The sequence below is a fragment of the Bolinopsis microptera genome, chromosome 2 (genome assembly GCF_026151205.1).
Source record: "Bolinopsis microptera isolate Bmic1 chromosome 2, MBARI_Bmic_1.0, whole genome shotgun sequence".
NCBI lineage: Eukaryota > Metazoa > Ctenophora > Tentaculata > Lobata > Bolinopsidae > Bolinopsis > Bolinopsis microptera.
Genome location: NC_087073.1, coordinates 13,163,080 through 13,186,426, shown reverse-complemented (window position 1 = coordinate 13,186,426; position 23,347 = coordinate 13,163,080). Strand labels below are relative to the sequence as shown.

The following is a 23,347-nucleotide window of genomic DNA, read 5'->3' as shown; positions in this document are numbered from 1 at the left end:
AATTAGTCGGAACTTGTTCTAAAGCATTTAAAAATAAGAATATCTCACTTTTTTGATTCGTGTTGATAAGATAATAAGGACATAAAATTTAAATACACTTACTCAGATCTCTAACGGCTTTCGCATTAAAAAAACGAAAATCGTAGACAAACATAGGAATTTAACAGTAACAGGTTGTGATGGAAAATATGGGAATAAATATGGCCTTCACGATAACTTTTATATCCAACAGCCGGCCATTTTGCGCACTGTTAAAATTGGTAGTGAGCTACATTTGTAAATCATGATCCCTCCAAAGTTAAAACAATGTGAATTTTGAGATTCCTGAGCTGAGTCTAGCCGGTCGTTGTGGCGCCCACATCTCATATTCGCCATATTTTCGGACCGCCAAAATTTCGGTCGTCGTAATAGAATCCGTCGCATTATTTTTAGCTTATTCCAATAATTGTGGCTTCATCGATTCATTTTGTTCTTGAAAAGTTAGTGATATGATGGTGGGACAAATAAACACAATATTCCATGATGAATTTGATGTCAAGTAATACGTTTTAAATTTACAATAAATTACATTTATGTGCTAACATAAACGTCTTATAAGAGACTAAGTCAAGATAAACAATTTAATACCAAACTCAATAAGTGAAACTGAAAGAGTCGAGCCGGACCCCTTAGAGGAAGATGAAGAAATCGATTTATAAGTTTCATTTTGTTTCAACATGATTTTACCGATTTTTAGAAAATTTTGAATTTCCTTTGTGTCAGAAAACAAAATGATGAAAAATTCCCTTATTTTCTGTGACGTCCGAAATGTGACGGTTTTTGTTCAATTTCGCCATATTTTCGGACCGCCAAAATTTCGGTCGTCGCATACTGTTGAAAATCTTATTGTTCTTGAGAATCCTGTTTTCTAATAATAGACAAATGATCGGATATAAGTTCTAACTTTCTAACAAGTAACAGGTTATATTGGTAATAAATATGGCCTGCTTGGTAGGCAAGGTGACCTCCCTGGTAACCAAAGATTCAACTACTAGCCGGATACTTTGGAATGATGCAATCATCTAATTTACTTATTTATTTCAAACACAACCGTTTTCAGCTCTATATTTAGTATAATGTTTAAATTTCAGTGGCTTAATGTTATATTTCATTGGTTTCTGGTACCTATGCAGAATCTAGAGCGTTTTTAACCTTTATCTTAAGATTTCATTTCACCTTTATATATGCTTTATAAGGTGTTGTTGATAGTTATACTATGGCCGTAGCAACGCCCATGTAGACGGAGCTGCGCTTTTTGAATACGTGACGATAGCTAATTCATCGTTTATAAACACTTTGTTGAAGGTGTCACCCTTTACTTTAAATTCATTCTCCGTTATTTACCGAATAAATATGAAAAGCAAGATTGTGATTGGTCGACTATAGCAGAACTAAGTTTTAGAAGTCGGCTTCCAGGCTCGAAGCCGGCCAACCTGCGAATACTAACTATTATAAGTGTTAATTTAAACACTAAAACTGTGAGAAGCTAAAATATTGAACGAATGTATAGAATGGAGGCTTAAATTAAGTTTGGTTAACAATCTTTGGTTTATGTTAAGGAAAATAATGTTCAGTTAATATTATAAAGTAAAAACCTTCACGTTCGTAGAACAACCATCCGAGCATGATGACCGTACACGACTATTAGTTACAGTGGTTTTATTTAGTATGTTATAGTGTCAAACCCGTAAAAAGCAGCACCATTTATCAGACTTACACGAATTACACGTCATGTACTAGCTCCAGAGCTCTCCGCGGTTACGGACGAGAGGCGCATGCTCAACTGTTCCACAACAGGTGAGAGTAGATAACTCCACTATAACCTTCATGAGCTCAAGGTCTGGTATCATACAGTGTCGAGTACATTTATTTAGCACTCACTGTCAGTTATTGATGCTGATATTGTGGGTTACAGTTTTTAGGGGTACGGTTGTCAGTCACTATCTGAGAGTAGATGTAATCAAAGGGAAAGCCTTCTTCTCGTGAAAAAGCTACCACGAAAAACAAAACTAAAACCCCGTCATGAAGCTCTTGAAAGTTTAATTTCTAAACATCCACCGTCGCAAAACTGTCGCAAAGAATTAGAAATGCCACACTCTTTATACTTTTATAAACGGAAAAATATGCCCCGGCGAAAAATTGAACCAGAAACGTCTCTTATTGGCCCTTTAAAGCGGATAAATTAATTTTGTATTTACATATAATTGCAGCTGGTATGGTCATGTGTCATGTGACTAACTGGACGGGGCTTCTCCTGCCAGAATGCGGGCAGCGTTAATTAATATAATGAAATTAATCGCTAAACACTGTTCCTGACGTAAAACTGTAATGATTTCTTATTGTCCGTTTCCCTTTGAAACGAACTCAAAACCAAATATTCACTTGAATTAGAAATCTAATCAATTAAAAGCTCGCTCAGGTTATGGAAATAGCCGTGAAGCACGACTAAAATAACTCGAATTTCTATAGCCATAGGTGTTTCCGCTCCGTGGGCACATCTTATTAACGCAATTTTGACGTCAAAAAATGTTCTCGCAAAAGGTTACTGACAGGCTCAAGTGGGAAGTTGGTCGTTTAGCTCCGGACAGTCTATGCAACGTCTATGCAACGTCCGTGCAACAACAAAAGAACCGTCTATGCAACGTCTATGCAACGTCCCTGCACAATGAACACTCTATGCACACTCCCTGCACGTTCAGTCTATGCAACGTCTATGCAACGTCTATGCAACGTCCCTGCACAGTACCATATGAACACCGGCTACTAGCCGGCTACTAGCCGGCTACTAGCCGGCTAGTAGCCACTTTTGTAATAACAGCTCCTCAACTTCACATTACCAACCGGCTACTAACCGGCACTTGAAAAGTGGCTACTAGCCGGCTAGTGACCACAAAGTGGCTACTAACCGGCTACTAAGCGGTCACTAGCCGGCTATTAGCCGAGCTCTAAAGCAGACCTATTAGTAGCCGGTTCTAAACCGGCTACTAGCCGGCACTTGAAAAGCGGTCACTAGCCGGCTACTAACCGGCTACTAACCGGCTACTAACCGGTCACTAGCCGGCTACTAACCGGCTACTAACCGGTTAGTAGCCGGCTAGTGACCGCTTTCTAAGTGCCGGCTAGTAGCCGGTTTGGAACCGGCTACTAGTAGGTCTGCTTTAGAGCTCGGCTAATAGCCGGCTAGTGACCGCTTAGTAGCCGGTTAGTAGCCACTTTGTGGTCACTAGCCGGCTAGTAGCCGGTTAGTAGCCGGCTAGTGACCACTTTTCAAGTGCCGGTTAGTAGCCAGTTGGTAATGTGAAGTTGAGGAGCTGTTATTACAAAAGTGGCTACTAGCCGGCTAGTAGCCGGTGTTCATATGGTACTGTGCAGGGACGTTGCATAGACGTTGCATAGACGTTGCATAGACGTTGCATAGACTGACCGTGCAGGGAGTGTGCATAGAGTGTTCATTGTGCAGGGACGTTGCATAGACGTTGCATAGACGGTTCTTTTGTTGTTGCATGGACGTTGCATAGACGTTGCATAGACTGTCCGGAGCTAAACGACCAAGTTGCCTTTTTGAGGCTGGAAACATGGAATGTCAATTAGGGTACTAGCCACACTTGAGGATAAGCACCAATTGTTTATCTCTACAAAATACTTATTATATTCCTCATGAGATGTAAGTGTCAAACATTAACAATAATATCTATTAATGGTAAAAACTCACAAATATTAAGTTGAATGAAAAGTAAATATTAACCATATAGTCGTAGCGGACAAACGGAAATAAGACAAATTATTTATGATGAAAAAAAGAGAGTAAAGAGCTCCAAAATGAGAGAAAGTGTGATAAAATTGCTGTAAGGCCAGTAATGCCAATGGGAGAGGAGTGTCCTGTTTGCTGTTAGAGCTGTCAAATCTCCTTTATAATATATTTATATATTGTTTGATAAAGTCTATGTTAATGAGAACGATACTGCGTGAGTTTGACGTTTAATTAAATACCACTTATTGCTACAATGTTTCGAGTTTCTCTGCGGCTAAGGATTATAGGACTTATCCAAGTTTAACTACTCATATTATGCGAGCATAGTCCAAGGGAAACAATCTGCATAAGGCAAGTGCGATAATGATGAAAGGTTTGAAAATTGCAGATATTTCATGGCCGAAAGCATTAAAAGTAATCTCTCTCGGTCTGGATTGGGGCATGTTCCCGTCTCCGCGACAAAGTGGAGAGGGGCCAGCGTTAACAGTATCTGTCAACAAATAGTTTTCTAGTTAGGAGAAATACCTGGAGGAGCACGGCCAATCGCGCGCAAGCTGAGTTCACTATATCGGCAAACCCATTGCCACCAATAATTCAGAACTCTGTGCATGGGTTAGAGGGCTCGGAACGTGCGAAAGTTGGCGGAGATCTTAGAAAAGTGAAACTCTTACCCGGTAATCATCAGCGAAAATGGTACAAGGCGGGAACAAAACCGGCACGACTTGCAGATTATCCTGCAAGCTGACAGATGCAATCCTGAACACTGTAAATACCAGGAATACTTTGATCGGAGAACGTTGCAACATCGTATTGAGCAGGACAGAGCGAATAGGGCGAGAGTATGCTCGGGTTGAATGTTACCCCCTCACCCACTTAGCGTCATTTGTCCAGATAGAGGCCCAATAAACACCGAGCTCCTTACTTTTGGTTGTTAGGAATGTGATGTTCCGTTTATCGAGCTCTAAGTCGACAGCCCTGAATTGTAGGTCTATGCTAACGATCTCTGCAACTCAGTTCAGTCCTAAATAAAACTCTGGGATATTTTCCAACTATCTGAGCAACTCATCTTAGTCCTAAACCGAATCCTGAATCTATTCCCACGATTTGGACAACTCAGCTCATCCCTGACATGTTTTTGAAGAATATTTTCCCTCATGTAAGAAACTCAGTTGACAGCTCTAAACAGTATTTGAGATTTATTCCCTCAATCTGAACAACTCTGCTCAACTCTGAACAGGGTATACAATTTACCAGAGCGAATCAAATTAATAAACACTAAACAATGTTTGGTTCTACGGGCCAATCCCCAATCAAACAGCCCTATATCTGGACAACTCTTCTCAGCCTTGATCAGAATTGGAGGTTTATATTTCCTACGATCTGACCAACTCTTCTCAGCCTTGAACAGAATTGGAGGTTTATTCCCTCGATATGAATAACTCTTCTCAGCCTTGAACAGAATCCGAGGTTTATTCCTACGATCTGAACATATTCTTTATTATATTTATTCCGCAGAACTGAGTTAATCTTCTTATTCCTGAACAGAATCTAAAGTTTATTCCCCTAATCTGAGCGACTCATCCCGAACTAACTGGCTATTAGCAAACCTGTCAGCTGCGTCCTGGATAACATGAGTCTGGCGGAGAATAACTAACAGTGGCTCTTACTACCGTGTCAAGTTGTTCCTACACACGTGTTGCAGAGCGATTAGTGCTTAAACTAGTTGCAGATACCAGGCGACCAGTTTATTTTTGTGGAATTGAACAAGGAGGTGGAATTTTCCCAAATTAAGGAAAATCGTCGAGTAATTATAAACTCGCAAATGTGTGTCCATTATTCTTTGACAATATTGTAATCCGCCTATCAATAGCTTGTTACATTTTTGGATACACTTCTGTTCGAAATATTTTCATGTTGCTAATCTCTCAGTCTATACTACAGAATGCTGAATTTTTGAATCAATATAAGTTGAACTGAAATCAATACAAGTTGAAATTAACTTTATGTCTTTTTGTAGATGAACTATAATCATCCTGTGAATGAGAAGTATAAAACTGCGCAAATATAAAACATCAGATTTTATCGGAATGCAAACATTTTGGGATTTTTTATGTTTGGACATGGACAATATTAGCAAATTACGACCGGTCATCTTTTCTTGCGGTTCAGAGCATCAATAATATTTGAATAAATAATATTTAATTAATATAATTATAAGTTAACCATAAGAACGGATCATAGGATTGGGAACAGTTATTGTTCGAAAGCCTTCTCGTGAAGAAACTTCAATCTGAGGCTGACGCTGATTTCAGTGAATTAAATAGTTTAATGGTCCAAGTTCCGTTTAATAAATCAGTAACTGAACCTCGCCCTCTGTCAATTCGAAAAGAAGGGTATAATATGTAAATAAAACTACAAAAATACTGGCGCTACAACAATTTCAGCGTACAGCAATGGAGATCAATCATCAAAGACCCATTTCTGACCGCTCAACAGATTTAAAATCCAAGTTCCTCTTCAAAGTGTCATTTGTAATAAAAATTGTCTACAATCAGAAATGAGTTACAATGAACAATTAGAAGATATTCACAATTGCAGTACAATATATATTGGTAAACCAGGTCACAATATTTTCTTTATTTAATCTACCCAAGAGAAGTTTAACGGACAACAGTCAACACCCGATTAATTGGGGTTGTTAAAGATTTAAAAATAAAATGATTCGCTAATTTCAGCAGCAAATTGAGAATACCGATTACCTTCCTTTGATTTGTTTCTAAACTAGACTCGACACAGGTCGGCACACGGAGTTGTTAGTTGTAAACCTACAAGGTTTCTATTCACACTGTGCTCCTGTTAATGGATATTAATGAGAGAGAAGTACGACACGATAAATTGGGGTTAACACTATACCTCAAGTACTCAAGTATGTATAGGGTTACCTTATCGGACATAATGTCTGTGGCATTAAGGTCCGTGAATAAAGTACGGTAATTATTTACATTAATTTTAGTGTGTGTCCCTACATGTGCGTACTGCGTATATATGTGCATATAGCCGATTACCATATTAGCTTATTAATATTAGTATACTAGAGTACTACTACTAGGACAAATATAATCACTCCTCAGTAAAATTCACTCCGCATTAAATTTACATAACAGTAAGTTAAAGTACTTAAGTTATAACATCATAATCACTATGACTTTGAATCTAGAGTTCAGAAAAAGAGTAAAACACTTTAAAATTTCACAATTTTTTGGAAATTTTTGGGCGGTCATGATGCATGAGTGTGAATAAATATGTCTGTGAAAAATTTGGTCCGTGAAAAACTTGTCCGTGACAATTATGTCCGATAAGGTATACTGTCCTTGTAATATAGGCGCTATAGCCTACATCGTGCATACCATTCAACTGTAATATAGTGGTGGTCCGGGCAACGTGCTTTGTTAAACTTAAAGGAACCCAATAATCCACCAACAGATTGTGAGGACTCCATTTCCATCCCCCGCCGCCCAACCCCCCTGCAGTTGCTGCAAAGAAATCCACAACTTCACCTTCGCTCTGAATCCATAGAGGTAGCAAAAACTTCGGTTCTAATAATCCGCTCACTACAGTAGAACCGCCTTCGTAAGGAGAGTACTGTAAATGATGCTGTAACTTTAATTCTACGGAAGGGTATCGCCCTTCTGAGCACTATGGTATCAGTTCTTTGCAAAACTGTGAAGTGCTGCTAAACAAATACACGTCTTACAGCTAATGTTAGGGGAGGCGAACTTTAGATCAAATGGTATTAAACTTCTTTAACGGTTAGATTACGTGATCACCCAATAACGGGTGATGACTAAAAAATGAGACTTTTTTCAAGGGTCTTTTTAGTGTCGATAAAACTATTTTTGGTTCAAACCAATGAAACAGCGTTGTAAAGCTTGCAATTTTGAACAAGTACGGTCAATGACAAGCGCCCATGAGCCCATTTTGATTGGTTCAGGAGGGCTTCTTTCTTCAAGCTCAAAAATCCGTCTGTACAGTTGGGCCTAAAATCGTGTTGGCGCAGTCTCTTCTTTTGTGCCCTAGGGCCCATGTATGCTTGCTAGCCATATTCCGGGCACCCTATATATGACTCAGACTAGCAGGTTGTAACTTACAACTTTTGTATTGCAGATCACCTCAAAATGCAAGGTAAAGGTTCGTAGCCCAAAGCAATTCTATTTTAGGGTGGAAATGGAATGAGAGGAAGCCTTTTATTTTTACATCAAAGGAAAAACCAAATCGCTGAGGCCTTGCATCTGTAATCATTAACTTGTCTCAATTTTTTTAAACGTTTTTGCTGCTTCCATGGCCATCTAGAATACCAGATACCTATGAAACCGTGACCGTGACCAGTACCTTAAACTCACTAGTCACGCAACCAGTACCTTAATGGTCGCGCCTGTCATTGGATCCAAGATTTGTTACATCAACCTTTGCTCAGCTATATAAAGGCCAATTGAACACGGCACCGAATTTAACATGAATCAATTATCAAAAACCAACAAGTCTTCGAGAAATAGAAGTGATGAAAATATCTGTTGGCAGAATCGTCCAAGAACAATCGCACTATTGACTGTTCCTTGCTACTTTCCTGGCGAGTTCTATTAGCGAGTCTTCGTATAATCCAAGCCTCAAGTTTACCAATGGTACCCGTAAATATTTGTTTCAATAATTGTTTTAACAAGACGCTGCTCGGTACGCAGGTAAGTATAAGGTTTATAAACCTACAAGGCTGATGACTAATCACTCTACACGTGACTTAATTCACTTACTTAAACAAAAAACTCGAAGTTCGATTCCATCATTTTATAATATCACTATAAGTTTATTCACTATTGTCCACTCAATAACCAATATTAGCCACTATTTCGTTTTACTGTGCCAAACCATGTGTCAGAAAATTATTCAAAAAATCGAAATGATTATATTTATAATTTAAATTCAAATTTTATAGTTACAGTTTTTTTTTTTTTAAAGGACACAAAGATTTTAGAAGTTTTGTAATAAACACTTCTTTTAATTACAAACGAACACTGTTTCACACACTCAAACGACGTTAAGAATTCAATTGCCCAAATTTGAATATATATTGATTGGCTTTCAGTTTCTGATCTCTTGCTCTCCTCTTTAAATAAAAATGGAACGACAAATACTGTTGCGCGCACACCGCACATGATGAATGTTGACTATTAATAAAAATTGGCAAGCCAGGTAACACTATAAAATACAATTATAATAAACAATATTTATAAAATCATGAAGTTCATTGAAAATCATCTCCTCTTAGCCTTCACTCGAAATGTATTATATAACGACCAGTTCCGAGAAAAAGGATATAAGGAATAGATAGCTTTGGCTTTTTGTACTGGACTCTGAGTCTAACTCTAAGGAAATTTCAAAGAAAACTAAACTTCAAAGAGCTATCGGCTGAGCTCTATTATTTATAATGCTAATATTAAAGTAGTAACAAATTAATAAGTTTGTTATTTACATTTCCGAGGTGAGGTAATTATGAAACTGCATAGATTCTTCTCCACGATCAATCAATATGCGCTGTTCGATGTTGTTGCTACACGATGTAAACCGCGCTACACGTTGTATACTGCGCGAAAAGGGGTTGCAACGTGTGTCTGCAATGCAGACTCCGGTCCACAGTTAAGTGGGTACCAAACGTACGTTAAAACATGAGCTCGTAAGTAGATATTTCTAAAAACATCGAACTTTCTTCGTTGCTGGCTCTTGTTTATCAAATTATTGATCAGTAGTTGATTTTTCGATCAGATTGAATGGTAATTGGTAATGCTTTCATTGCGTCAACGAATCTTCATTCGCTTTTCGATCAGTGCAATTATTTCAACTGATATTAAAAACGAAATCTTCGTAATTCAGCTTGTCACATAAATATAATGCAGTCTGTTATGAGTGTTACGAAGCTGGTTACGCTGAAAACAGCTATGATTTAGTATTTGGAGCATGCACCAGCAACGATAGATACCATGTCAACGACAGATACCATACATTCCTGTGATACGTGTCAGGTAAAAGGGAAATATATGTGACAAGTTCGCCAGTTATAGGAGGGATATTCCTATATTAAGTGAGAAATGTTCAATAATTTGGCTATAGTAAGCACTTGCAACCCTCGTTAAATATAAATATAGCACTGCAGAAACGTAATCCTTATCCACATCATGCGATAGATCCAACTCTTCAGTTAAATTAAAATAAATACATATCTGATTTAAAATGTTCTTCCAGTTTATATGAAATGTGTTTACGTTCACCTCTCATAGATCCAGATATCAGATCATATTATTTCGGGTTCACATCTTCACACATGATCTGATCCATGCAAGGATCATACAGTGGATCCTATGAGACCTTATAATTATATCATGTCACCCGATCTCTGCACCGTGTTGTCACGTATTGTGGGATCAGGTAACAGCCCACCATATCACCGTATGTATTGAGACCCTCCTTGCGGATCAGGTGGGTCATATGACTTATCTTGTTATGACAAATCCATGGGGTCGCTTAGCGAGCTCAGATTATGTATATAAGCGCTCCATTATACGTTATACATATATCTATATTTTGCTTGTCCACTACTTATATTCAGCTGCTATTCCACCAAACCTCAACATGAGCGGAATTAACTCAACTATTCTTGTGAACCACATGTATTCTACATCGGGGGATCTTTATACTAAAGCTGCGATAATGAGGAATCCTTCCGATAGAACCCTTCCTCTGCACGACACCTCTCCTTTCCTCAATCACTCTGTTCATCATCCCTCGCCTTACGAAAACCTACAAACCCGGAGAAAGTCCCACCTCTCACTCTCATCCCGTCCTAGTGATAGTAACTACGTTAACCTGCAGCTGAATAACCCGGACTTCGTGGACCACACCTACGTTAACGTTACTGGTCTCCTGACCCCTCCTCCCTCTCCACACTCCCCTCCTCCTCTCTCACACTCCCCTCCTCCCTCATCTATCTCCTCTCCTCCACTTACCCCTCCTGGTCACCCTGTCCCCGTAGCAATGTCCACTCTACAAGATCCTGTGCTCTGCGACCCCACTTATCTGACTCTCAACCACACCATGGTTACCTCTCGGCTACAGCTCATACCTGACCACTTACTGCCACCACCCGACTACGAGGATAACCTGATGGGATTTGAGGAGGACGATCCTGTACTTCATACTTCACCTCACTCCGCACCCACTTTCTACACGGTACCTCACAGAGTTTCCTGCTTCACTCCTCTCATTCGGTTGACAAGACGACTTTTCAGATCTTTCAGGAAAAGAAACAAAACGAAGAGTGAAATGTTAAGCGGTGTTTTGGTTCAGACTTATATTAAAGATAATTTTGTTTTTACTAGATTGTAGATTGTAAATTAAAATATAATCTATTCATGTTGTACATAATGGTTTGAAATTCTATTTTACAGTTGATGAATTCGAGTGTTTACCTAGCTTACCGATTACAAAATTATCAATTTAGTTGTTTCTATAACGGAAATAACTGAATTCTAAAATTTAGATTCTGTAGAAATTTTATATAGAAGTGTTGACTTTAGAATTTAAAATCCTAAATAGCCGCTGATAGCATCGCATATTTAGTTTAATACTTTTAAAATTCTTTGCACTTATTGTCGCCACAATTATTAACAATAACATCATGTGAGGCATCTTGACGTCATGTCATTCCCTCCTCATTAAACTTAAAGTTAACGAGGTCAGGTGCTGCCAAATTTTTGGCCTACTCAAGATAAAGTAGAGTTTGGTTTTTGAAAACCCTTTTGGAGCTATCATGCAATTTTGCTAAACTCATAAACTTTTATGGGCGCTAAAAAACCTTACGCAGCTGAGCTTTATCAGACTTCCTTAAAAGTTAATAAAACTTGGTAAATATGTAAATGGCCATCAGGATAACAAAAAGAAGCTGTACAATTTGAATTAAAGACGCGTGAGTATAATTTCAATATTTCTCTCAGCTCGCGCTCGGGCATATGGCTGCTCCGCGTCAGAGAATGCTCGACTTTAATAAAAATCTATCCACTCTTTACGACTTTAGCCCGGAGATGATATATTCGGGGTTAAATAAATATTCTTGCTATTGCTTTTACTTTATTGTTTATGGGACTAATTATTAACAATAACTCAAATTTAAAAAATATCAGTATCACCAACAAAAATTGTACTTTTCATGTACTTTGCAGGCTCTGATCTTTACAAACTAAAAAGTAAGGGTTCCCAAACCCGGCCTTACACTTTGCACTTACAGTTTAGTATAAATATAATCTCCGGCCATGACACAAGGTCACGTGACAGGCTAGATAAACGTAAATTTAAATACTTAAGGTTAGGGTTTTAATCAGGGTTACGATTAGATTTGGGGATACAGCTCAGGTACAACCGCTGTGTTCAGTTAGTGTTACAGACACGTAATTATTGGGTGGCGCTCAGCGGCCTCAGCCTGTCATTCCGCCGAATCTAATTGTTTATGAACGTTATACTTATAGCTTATAAAGTATAGGGAGTCCCCAGCTAAACACGTGATAGTGGTCAAGGAATTAATAAAAGCCATGAAATGGAAACCTTGGATCCATCCTTCAGCAATATTTGACCTGTAGTAGCAGCATTTTTATAGCGTCGTGTAGGCTTTATTAATTATAACTTTATGATATCATTGTTGTTAAATACGTAAAAAAATCGGCTCAAAATACGGCGTATTCAATGTTGTAGGTTTATAACCTACCAGGACGGCCGCCGAGTTGGACTCGTCGACGGTCCTAATATTTGGAACAAATATTTTACGATTATCGCCCGTTAAATTCAATGTTTTAGAAAAATCCCATAGCTGAGAATCTGTTACTTGGAGTACGCAGATGATGTTGATTTTACTGATGAGGATAAAAGAAATTTGGAGTCTTTGTTGCCAATATGTAAAGAGATATTGGAAGAGTGGAATCTTTTTGTCAATGAGTCAAAAACCGAGTTCACCCATTTCTATCTGGCCGGCAAGAACGAGGTTGATAACAAAGGAGAAACACTCAGAGGTAGAGAACCTTGGAGGTCATCTATCTCTTTAGGCTCTAAGTTGTGTAGCATCGAAGATGTCAAGAGACGATGTATACTTGCTAACATTGCTTTTCAGAACTACAAAAAAGTCTGGGAACAAGGTAGACGTATACCCTTGAAGATTCGACTCAAGATATATGAAGCACAAGTTGTTTCAATACTAATGTATAATTGCAACAGTTGGGCAACATCTAAACAACTCCTTCAAAAACGTGATGTCTGCCACAGGAATCATCTCCGTACGATCATCGGCATGACCTACCCTAATGTCATACGAAATGTGACTCTATACAAACGCTGCGAAGTTGTACCACTAAGTGAGCGTGTTGCTCGTGCACGGTGGAGAATGCTCGGTCACATCCTCCGCAGTGATAATAACTCACCTGCCCAGCTTGCCTTACATTTTGCTGTAGAGAGTCAGAGTTTGATGAGAGGTAGAGTCGGACGACACCAGTCAAACTTGTTAAAAACTATTTTGAACGATTTAAGTGATAGAAACTTTAGACTTGTAAATACAGACGATTTATACCATTTAAGATTTTTAGCGACAGATAGAAAAGCATGGAGAGAGTTAAGCATGATTTAGTTTATTCTGTGCTATTTTTCTCTTGGTGACTTATCAGGTCATCAAGATGTTCTTTATGTTCTATTTTTGATTTGAATAAAGTTATATAATAATAAGAAAAATACGTAAGAATATGTGAAGCTTCCAATCAATAAGATTCTGATTAAGCCCGAAAAAAAAAAATAAATTTAGACGCTGTTAAATTTTGTCCGGAATACGTCTAAAATTTGTCCGAAATGTTTAAACCTATAATCGCGAGAGCCCGTACTTCCTTAATATGGTCCAATCCCTCTCCACTATGGGGAGAGGAGTCTTAGTTCCGGTAAGGCAAACTCTAGCCACCACTGATCAGAAGTATCATGAAGTAGCGACTATGTTCGCTAATTCTACTTTAGACCGCAAACCGTCCACGCTGATTTGTGACGGATGGAAGAATTGTGCATATTATTGTGAAATATTTATTGTACAAAATCGTTCTTACTCCACAGTGGAAATCGAAATACGCTAGTTTTCGGCGACAAATACCTTTGCGTATGCAGACGTTTGCTTGAAACGCTACGTATTTAATTTTAAGAAGGCCGGAGGGGGTCTTCATCCCAATTCTCTCGAAATCGAGTTTATACTTATAGTTGTTATTGATAGAAGGGAGTGACATCTATCAGCTGCTTTTGGTCCCATGGAAAAATATACCTCGAATTTTAAAGGTCCAAGATTTTTAAAATCGAATTAAAAATCTTTAAAGGCCTATCTCAAAGTTCTGGCTTGAGAGTTCTCTTCTAACTGATCCTAAGAACATATCCTGAAAGTTTGAGGGTGATTGCTCTAAAAATGTAGGAGAAGATTTTTAGACTCGATTTTCAGAACGCGCGATTGAAAATCGCTCGCGCAATACGATTACACATAAGCGCTGACCTTTGACGGACTGGTGATAATTTCGGCTAAGAGCAATATTTTTCCATTGGAACAAAAGCAGCTGATAGATAACACTCCCTTCTATAAAAAACAACTATAAACTCGAGAGAATTTTGACGAAGACCCCCCCCCCCCCCCGGCCCCCTTAACAGCATTTTTTATAATATAACAGTGGGTGAAGCTGAAAGTGAAGTTATTTTCTAAGTAGTTTCGTTATTATATATATATATATCTTCTTCGGAATTTTTTCTCTGGACGTTTTGAGCTGACAATACAAGGTTTGTTATATAAGCAAATTTTTTGGTTAATTTGCTTATGCCCTTATGGCTCCACTGGCAATAGCTAATTAAGTTCGAGTAAAAATAAAATTGTTGTCAACCTTTGTATAACTTTAAGCGTTCGATCGATTCTCCTAGAAACTTAGTTTTGTGGAAAAAGTCAAATTTTAGAAATGAACAAAAATTAATTCATTTTGATAAAGTTTTAAGGGTTGAGCTAGTGCAAGATAAAAATGTAAAAGGCCACCACGGCCATAACCCCCGATTTCAAGCTATTAAATTCCAAACTTACTTCAGTTTTACATAAGCAGGGTAGTAAATTTAGGATTCACGTTCTCCAGAGTAACAACTAACAACGCGATGTAAATTTGTAGTAGTTGTACAGCAATACTAAGGTAATGGGACTACTGCGGGCCCTCTACCGGCCAAACCTTGTTAACAAAGCCGCAGTCAAGGTTCAGTGAACGGTAGGTAAAAGCGCTTAAGGGACATAAGTCAAAGTAGTAAAGCAACATCATGTAGTGGACATCTTGAGAAATGAGTAGTACTAGTAGGTAGAATGTAAGGTTGCTCCTTCATAAATCGTATTTTTCCCCGATAATAAATTGACATCAAGTCTTGGCCGTAAGATGATGACGATCAGACCTCGTTATTGATGATCCCGCTTGACGGAGAAGAAAAAGGCCTTGTTCAGCAATGGGTAGGGTTTGCAGTTTAGATAGCAATGTGGTACGCTGCAACTACCTTATCCGTATCGGACCTTATTTGGACGTACATTACATGAACGGACATAATTATGAACAGACATTGATATGAACGCTAGAAGTAGAAGGCATTAAAAACGATCAAAAATTTAATTTCAGAAAATGATTTTTAAATCCATTTTTTATACAGTAAGTAAGAAAAGCAGTCATTAAGGAGTAAAAAATGTTAAAATATGTGTACATCAACATGATCAGTGTTTAATATTACATATCATCTTCATCAAATTGGTTTTCGTGCATGAAATAGTCCATGCTTAAAGCATCAGTGATTTCTAACTTTATGGAAACCTTTTTTTATCAAACTACCCCGGTGGCGGTCCTGAATTTTTGTAGGTTTATAACCTACCTGCAGGACGCGCGCCGAGTTGGAGTACTCGTCGACGGTCCTAATATTTGAAACAAATATTTTACGAGTATCACCCGTTAACTGCATTTCAGTGTTAACTTTTACAAACCATTCGGCGTGAAGTGGTTTTGGGTATAGGACGCAGCGGCGGAAGTCACTGCGGCGGTGTACAGTCCTGCGGAGGACGGTACAGCGGAGGTCGGTACGGCGGTAGTTTCCAAAAAGGTTGGACGGTACGGCGGATCACATGACACCCACTTTACTTTGGACAGTACGGCGGTACTTCTACTACTAGAAACTGTACCTATAAGATAGACCTAGCACTGCTAATATAACAAAATCGATTAGCTTTAAAAAGTTGTATTTTCCTCTTTGTTACTTTGAAATTAATTTTAATTAAAATTAAATTGGATAAAGTTTAACATATACATTTTGATTGCTAAGAACAGTTCTTGTTCCACTTTCTGGTTCGTATCAGATCGCGTCCGGTCTGCACAACGGTGGTTAAGCGAGTGTATGATGAGCTTGTTACGGTGAGATCTCATATCACTGCGCCGAGATGCAATGGGTAATAACAAGGGCATGAGAACACGTCACGAGGGATCGCATCCAGGAATCTGATCAACCGTAGCCAAGAAGAGAGGTTGCTCAGTAAAACGTAGATAATGATAGAGGCAAACAGTATATAAAGCGGATCAAAGTTGAGGAGATTATCTCATTAGCACTACCATCTCCACTCTCCAGTACTGCAACACTACAAATTGAGTACAACAGCTACAACGATGTTCGATGAAGATACGGTGAAGGTGGTCAGAGGGAGAACTGCTAAGAGTCAGAACCTTCTACACCGTGGTTTCCGCTACTCCAAAGATGGAAAGCCGTCTGCTACTTCCATCTGTGTCAAGCGGTGATGCGGGCTGTACAGTGACTTGGCTACAAGGAGCAGTACGAGCGAGTTACGACGGATTCCACTACTGGTCAGAAAACCTACACTCCTACCCGGATCTGGATACGCAGACTGATGATCCTCGCCTACATTCCTAAAGCGGACGTCCCGGACGCCTTCTTCAGTATCTTGGACCAGATGCCACCGACCTTGGACATCGACGACCTCCTCGCCTACTTCCAGACGATATGGATCCAGGGACTCACCACCTCCTCTGGTACTGGACTAGCCAAGTTCCCTCCACTCTCCTTGAACGCTTACGATCGGACCCACTTCCACATGAACAGAACGAACAACTTCGTGGAGTCCTGGAACAAGAAGTTCTCCGTTATCCTTGGACACTCCAACCCCACCATCTACAACTTCATCACAGCACTTCAGATGGAGCAGAGTTCAACAGATGGGAAGCACGCAGCCTACCTGGTCGGAGAGAACCCACCGAAGAGGAAGAAAGCTCACAGCGACAAGGACAGGAGGATTGACCGCATCGTGCAGAACTACCACTCTTACGAAGATGATGTCTTGACTTACCTGGATCTGCTCAGAAGAACAGATGGGAAGCACGCAGCCTACCTGGTCGGAGAGAACCCACCGAAGAGGAAGAAAGCTCACATCGACAAGGACAGGAGGATTGACCGCATCGTGCAGAACTACCACTCTTACGAAGATGATGTCTTGACTTACCTGGATCTGCTCAGAAGTGTTATGTGAATTATTGATTGCTGTAACTTCTTGATAATGATTTGTGGGATTTAGATATTATTGCTATTGAGTGTGTCAAGTTATATCAACTTTTTGATTTTCAACAACTCAATATTCTCGATTTACATTGTCTGCAAAGCCCTGAATAAAAAAATGAACAACTAAACTAACAAGAATTATACAAAATGATAAAGAGAAAAGAAAAAAAACTTATAATGCGAATCTAGAACAAAACTTAGTTGAATGTGTAAGTCTTAGGTACAGTTTCTAGTAGTAGTAGTACCGCCGTACTGTCCAAAGTAAACAGTAAAGTGGGTGTCTTGTGATCCGCCGTACCGTCCAACCTTTTTGGAAACTACTGCCGTACCGACCTCCGCTGTACCGTCCTCCGCCGGACTGTACACCGCCGCAGTGACTTCCACCGCAGTGACCGGTTCCCGTGGTTTTATCTTAGACAACTTTAGGTTATCCTTAACATCACGTGGAGCTTTCCTAGCACTGTTTCATTACCTCCCCTGAGTAATATGAACTATAACAACGTCGGACAATGTCCTTGGCAACACGATTTACCGTAATATCTAGAAGCTGGAACAAGTTTGTCATGTTGGCGGGGACTAGCTCATGAACTATGTTGTTGAGTGCCATAATTTCGTTGACTTTTTCCGCCAAGTGACCCTTGAAAACATCATACACTAGTAGAGTTTTCTGTGCCTCCGGCAGACCAAGGAGAACCTTTCCGTCGTTAACTTACGGCACAATAAAGTTCTCATAGTTGTCATATTCTTATGACAAAAAGTTCGAAGTGGAAAAATTTTTGAAAAAAATCAACGGACTTTAACTTGGACGGACCTTAAATGAACGGACTTTATTTGAACAGACATTAAAATGAACGTTAGGGCCTCCAGCGTTCAATTAATGTCCGTCCAAATAAGGTCCAATAAGGTAAATTATTCGAGATTCTTCTCGAATAATTTTCAAGACTTGATGTAATTCCGATAACACTCGACCTCTGCCTGATCCAGAGGATGTCACCATTTTACCTTTCACACAGACATCGAACGCTGTAAGAAGATGACGATCAGAGGCCTCGTTATCAATGTAAATTTATTACAATCTTCTCTGAAGAAAAGTCAAAGAAATGTACCAATGATATTGATATTGAGGTATCAAAATATAATTATAACCTACGGTTAGAAAGAAAGCGAAAGTCGAAACAAAATGAATCCATAAAACCGAAAATGAACGAGTTAAAGTTGTTTGTAATTATATGAATATTGTAGTCTGGTAAAACTGAAGGTTTCCAAATCCATTTTAAGATTCTCACGAGATAGCCTGATATAAAGATAGCCTCAGAAACGTTACTGCAAAGTTCATCATACCTGAAATATGATGTTTATAGTGGAGTTAAGAAAATTGACCATGATATTTCTAATTATAGTAAAACCCCGATTTACCGCGTAATTTGGAGAAAGGAGATACAGCTGCCGTAAATTGGGTTTTGATAAGGAAATCAGCCTATGATTATGAATATGTTAAGCCTAAGGTAACATACGCGTTAAATCGGGGTGCAACATATCAGGGTTTTACTGTTTCTGTACCACATTAGCCATTGGCATTAACATTGAAGCTTTTGGGTTTTTTATCTAGAAAAATCATTATCAAAAAGAAGAACGAAAAGATAAAAATTATTTTGACTAAAATTTTTTGGGAATTATCACTAAAAGGTTGGTGGGTTAATGTTATGATAATAAGTTTCGGCCGGATCAATGATTTTAGATTAGCATATTATTATTATTGGATCCTTACCTTATCGTTTGATGGTGACCAACTAAATGAAATCACAAAAGGAAATTGTTGAATTGACAATATACAATCGTGTACTTAAGGACCACGACAGCTGAAATTGAAAGCACGTAGACTTCGGAAGTCAATGTAAATGAAATGTTGCATATTACATTTCCTGGGGGGCATTAAAACTTACCTGTATGCATTTATAGGATTGTCCACTGAATTTATCAAACTGATATTCACCCACAGAAGCAAAACCAAAGTGTTCCATTTTATTTCCATATTGCTTCAAATGAGGTTTTGTGAAGAACAAAGTCATGGTGGAAAGCTGAAGAAGTTAAAGAATACAGGGTGTCCCAAAAAACACTACCCAATAAGAAACCCTCTTAATTTTCTCAGTTTGAACTCATTGGTTTTGATCTCTTAGTATGATTTTCTAGAGGGTTAGGAGACTATTTAAGGACCATTGGGAGTCTCATATGAACTTGATGGGCAACATTTTTTCGATGTTAAAGATAGCGAAGAAATCTTGGTATGATCCCAGAATAGGTGATAGTTTTCGTCCATCCATAGAATCCTAGTTTTGAAACGTTTAGACTGTCCCAAGTTGTAAACCAGGCATATACAGACACAATGGAAAGTATTCTTCACAATGAGAACTGAAATGGAGGTTTTTGATATGGTCCAGCATGTTTTGGGAGCATTTTCGGGCCACACCCTTTTTTACCTTTAACTGCGTAATTTTGCCCTATTTTCATATTATTTAAAATTTTTGGCTACTTTGATCTGTCAGTACACTTACCAAAAAACATATGCAACCATTAAAGCTAGAAAATTAGCGACTTTCGCATAAAAAAATGCATAATTTATGCAAATTCGGCCCATCGTCCATTTTTCGGTTCCAGGCCAGCTGGGAAATGACCATTTTTGAGCACCTCTTGGGACTTTTAGCATTAGTTAGATGAGACAAAAAGGAACAGTTTGCAATCAAATTCATGACAAAAGTTTTTTTCCTCTTGGCTCAGCGCTCCAAATGGTGGACGAGCCCATAATTTGAGGACTATTCCGGACAATTTTTGACATTTTAAAATGAGGACTTAAAATAGTTTGCTTAAGTTTTCAGAAGTCTCAAACAAATCTCCCAACCCTTTATGTAAACATACTAAGACATAAGACATGAGTACAATTAAAGACAATTGAGAAAATTAGGAGGATTTCTCACTGGGTAGTGTTTTTTGGGACACCCTGTACTTAATGAGGCACCTTCCAGGCTCTCCGCGACCCAAATTTCAATGTTTTGACTGAAATTTTCTTGAATGACCATTTTACAGGGTCACTGATCAGGATAGCACAATACGATTGAGGTACTCGAAGTTCTATTCCCGAATAAAGCTTTGATAAACGGAAAATCATCAAAATATTAAAAGAGATGTTGGAAGATTTTTTAAAACGGTCGCGCTAAATCACTCTACAGTCGATTCTCTTATTTTCATCACTTTAGTTTCGCATTGGATAGAGCACATGTTATACGCGCGCGTTACGTGTCATCATATTGTATCCTGATTTCCCAATTACGTTTCTACTACATGCAGCTTACTTTGGATTTCTAACTTCGAGTTTTCGTCAACAGTCAATAATTATCCATGATTCATCTGCATCAGTGCCACTTGTGTTATACCTTATATGTAGTTATAATCCTATAAGTTTAATGAATAGCTGTTAAAAATATTTATCCTCATTTGCTGCATTTTTGCTCGCAGGTGTACTGACATATGCTAGGTACAGAAAGAATTGTTTGCTGGATCAAAATGCTGAGATTTTAATATAAAGCATCATTAGTTTAGGTTAAGCCTGATTGCTTGAGTCCTATTTAAACATATGTTAATGGACACGATATCGTGTCCATTTGATATCGTGTCCATTTGTCAATGATCGATCAGATGTTATATGTTATAACATTACGAACTTATAATATCCAGTATCCACGTTTGCGCTAATTGTAATGGTGTTTCTTTTATATACGAAGAGCATCTATTGTTGTTCCTTAAGCCAGCTGACCCAGCTATTGTAAACGTTTACGGTCTAAAATGCTGCTCACTTTAGAATCACTGAGCTTCTTATTTAAATCATTAATTTCTGACATTATAATTCCTAAATCTAGGCTGCAAAAACATATAGGTTTTCGGATTGTGACCTGAGCAGCCGAAACTGACATTATTGTTATCTTTATAATATACTATTACCGTGTAGTTTATAGAGTATAAATTTATTGTCTAACTTGATTTTATTTCTATAGAAGTGTTTCGACCAGTTAATTTAGTAAACTAACAAAATGTACGTCTGCAGTTCCGACTGCAATTCGAAATATTCTGTAGGAATCCATATATTTGTTGATCAATATATTAATATGATGTTTGGTTCATTTGAACTTTGCCTTCTAGAATCTAGTGTGAATATTATATTATAGATATTTACAGCAAATATTTTAATTAACAGGTTCAGCAGCATTATGTAAAATATGGGAAAAGTTGATCAACCGCCGAATATTAGGTACGCGTACTACATGTGTTCAGCTGTGATTCAATAAAATAATTAAACAACAAGTTAACTTAAGAGTTGCAATTTGATTGATATACAATATCATGCGATAGATTATTACAAAACTTCGAAGGCTTTTAACTTGAATAACAATATCATTTTTAAAGCAAGGTTTTTAATTGAAGGCAAGCATATCGGTTTTTACTGATGTAACTGTAAGAGGATTTTTGTTCTTAGTTTCTATGATATTGTACTGTACATATTTTTACCTCCTTCACCCTCCTAGCTGCATCAAGACTGATTCTTCATCCTCACACTTACACACCCTCAATTATTGTCACCACCTGGCACTTTATCATATATAATCACGTCTTCGCCCCATCATCCCCAATTAAAGACGATTACATATGCATATTGTATAGATGTGGATACTGGCGGGGAGGTGATCATTGTTTGTTTACATTAATAGTGAGCACATTAAAAACACTTTCCAACTACAAAACTTAACCACAAAACCGACTCTGAACACTATTTCTAGGTTCTGAAACGACTAAATGATGCGAATTATAAATCCTCAGAGCTGATCCCACTCTACATTAAAAACACTTTCCAACTACAAAACTTAACCACAAAACCAGCTCTGACCACTATTTCTAGGTTCTGAAACGACTAAATGATGCGAATTATAAATCCTCAGAGCTGATCCCACTCTACATTAAAAACACTTTCCAACTACAAAACTTAACCACAAAACCAGCTCTGACCACTATTTCTAGGTTCTGAAACGACTAAATGATGCGAATTATAAATCCTCAGAGCTGATCCCACTCTACATTAAAAACACTTTCCAACTACAAAACTTAACCACAAAACCGACTCTGACCACTATTTCTAGGTTCTGAAACGACTAAATGATGCGAATTATAAATCCTCAGAGCTGATCCCACTCTACATTAAAAACACTTTCCAACTACAAAACTTAACCACAAAAGCAGCTCTGACCACTATTTCTAGGTTCTCAAACGACTAAATGATGCGAATTATAAATCCTCAGAGCTGATCCCACTCTACATTAAAAACACTTTCCAACTATAAAACTTAACCACAAAACCGACTCTGAGCACTATTTCTAGGTTCTGAAACGACTAAATGATGCGAATTATAAATCCTCAGAGCTGATCCCACTCTACATTAAAAACACTTTCCAACTACAAAACTTAACCACAAAACCGACTCTGAGCACTATTTCTAGGTTCTGAAACGACTAAATGATGCGAATTATAAATCCTCAGAGCTGATCCCACTCTACATTAAAAACACTTTCCAACTATAAAACTTAACCACAAAACCGACTCTGAGCATTATTTCTAGGTTCTAAAACGACTAAATGATGCGAATTATAAATCCTCAGAGCTGATCCCACTCTACATTAAAAACACTTTCCAACTACAAAACTTAACCACAAAACCGACTCTGAGCATTATTTCTAGGTTCTCAAACGACTAAATGATGCGAATTATAAATCCTCAGAGCTCCCACTGCGTAAGATTTTTTATTGCCGGTAAACTAATTAACCGGCTAAAAATGCTGAG

General features: G+C 38.2%; 1 protein-coding gene across 6 annotated transcripts in view; it reads right to left on the bottom strand.

Annotated features, from left to right (window-relative positions):
* LOC134826600 (myophilin-like) overlaps window positions 1–23,347 on the bottom strand; it is a 105,575-nt gene that overhangs the window by 20,855 nt on the left and 61,373 nt on the right. For 5 of the 6 annotated variants that reach the window (XM_063839033.1, XM_063839035.1, XM_063839039.1 and 2 more), the window contains exon 1: window positions 3,817–3,826. The exons of the other annotated variant lie outside the window; for it this stretch is intronic. The gene's annotated coding sequence lies outside the window, so the exon portion shown is untranslated. Of the gene's footprint in view, window positions 1–3,816; window positions 3,827–23,347 lie in introns of those variants that run through there. 6 annotated transcript variants of the gene reach the window in all.